The sequence below is a fragment of the Suillus subaureus genome, assembly GCF_016647635.1.
Source record: "Suillus subaureus strain MN1 chromosome Unknown BJ212scaffold_396, whole genome shotgun sequence".
NCBI classification, from domain to species: domain Eukaryota; kingdom Fungi; phylum Basidiomycota; class Agaricomycetes; order Boletales; family Suillaceae; genus Suillus; species Suillus subaureus.
In genome coordinates, this window is record NW_024538952.1 from 1 (window position 1) to 2,033 (window position 2,033).

A 2,033-nucleotide genomic window follows, 5' to 3' on the forward strand; every position below is an offset into this window, starting at 1 on the left:
GTGACGGGACTGTCGCTGTGCAGAAATCTGTTGCAGGTTCAAAACCTGCTCAGCCGATCTTTTTCCTTTTATCACGCCTTGAACATCCACTCATGGATGGATCCTTCAAGGTCTATCTTAAGTAGTCATAGCCTCCAAGTGGCACCAGAACAGATTAGAAATTTTGGGGTGGTGCGCTGCTGATGAATGTCTTATCACACACCTTGACATTCATAGGCTCATGGACAGTTCTTCGGAGGTTCATCTCAACTTGCAAAGCGTACTGGCAAAAGTGAATACCATAACAGAATCGAAATCTGTTTCTCTTGGACTGCGCATGTTCGAAGCATGCGACGACAAGTTTGATTTTTCTTTCGGAACACACCTTGACATTCACTCATGGATGGTTTCATCGGAGGTTCATCCAACTGGTCTTAGCTCGGTGGTTATCACAACGGAATCGAAATCTGTTTCTCTTGGACTGTGCAGGTTCGAAACTTGCCAATCAACAGGTTTTTTTTCCTCATCGGAACAGGTCTTGACCCGGAAAGATTTGCCCATGGATGGTTTCCTTAGTAGTTCATCTCAACTTCGTCCTGGACAAGGTGGTTACCACGACAGAATCTAAATCTGTCTCTTAGACTGCCAGCGCAGGTTGGAAACCTGTCGATGACAAGGCTATCGGAAATGCCTTAAAGATTCACTCGTGGATGGCCCCCTTGGAGGTCCATCTTATCTGGTCAACAGAATCAAAAATTCGTCAAACCTCCCTATCCGAACACGCTCGAAATTCACTCATGGATAACTTCGTCGGATATTCATCTCACTGGAGCCAAGTGGTTACCGCAGCAGAATCAAAATCTGTTTCTCTTGGACTGCGCAGGTTCGGAACCTGCAGAATGAAGTTTTTCCTATCGGAACACACCCTGACATTGATTTATGGATGGTTTCCTCAGAGATCCGTCTAACTGGTCTTAGCCAAGTGGTTACCACCACAGACTCAAAATCTGTTTCTCTTGGAGTTGGTTCGAAACCTACTGACAATATTTTTGTGGCGTGTAGATCCTCGGAGGTTCATCTTGACTATAGAGGCCCAGTCATTGCGCCTAAAACCTCTTTTTCATGTGGTAGTCTGTCCATGAAAAGTAATTCACTTTCATGCCCCACGCTGTAGGTGTTGATTCCATCAAGCTTGCTCACTGTTTATTAATATATTGACTGTAAGTTACTCTTGTTCATCACTCCCAATTTCTTAACCCATCACAATCTCATCTGATCAAGTTGTAAGGATTCCATATTCTCTACACCCTGACCAAGCTTCAAAATGAAGACCAACGAACCACGCGGTCGCACTCATCCACGTGACTCATTGATGCGAAGAGCGCAAACTCTTCGCATCCGAGTTACGTGGATACATTCCTTCATCTCCTTTGTCCATTTTCTTTCATTACTTTACCTTGTGCTCAGACCTCACCATCTCCTTGTCTCACCGAAGTATTTTCACCTCGCCTTACGCTTCATGTTCTCGTTCCGGCCTAGTCAAGTATTCAAAAACGTATATATACTGCTCATGTACTCTCCTACCCACAGCGAATCTTAGAGTCAGATCCCCGCTCCAAGCACGACCAAAAAGTCCCTCAGAGAGTCTCTGTCACGGCCGTTTCCCAACTCGTCTCGAAACTATCAAACTCGTCTCTCTTCTGAATCGTTTTTGTTCGCAATTCCCTACCAAACTCACACTTAGCCTTACAAAGTGAAGCCAACCTTCGCAAGTTGTACGACCACCGTTAAACATGCATTGCCTAAGCTTTGCGGTTCACTAAAATCGGCGATAGCCCTTCATCAGATGAACCTCTCAAAGAAAAGGAATGTCGTGATGTTCAAGCATCTTGCGACCACTGATAAATCCAACCCTCTAAGTTGTGCTTTCTGAAAGTATATCTATCTCAATCATTTATCAGAACCTTTTATCGAAATGCGCTCATTCTCATCACACAGGCAACATATTGTCCGACAGCGAGCTTTCTTGATTGTCGCCCTGGCTCGCTCTGTCC

General features: G+C 44.9%; 1 pseudogene across 1 annotated transcript; it reads left to right on the top strand.

The window, feature by feature from the left end:
- The first annotated feature begins 947 nt into the window (after window positions 1-947).
- On the top strand, window positions 948-1,025 carry BJ212DRAFT_t155 (annotated as a pseudogene). Its single transcript has one exon. The product of its transcript is annotated as a tRNA-OTHER (tRNA).
- Window positions 1,026-2,033: the final 1,008 nt, after the last annotated feature.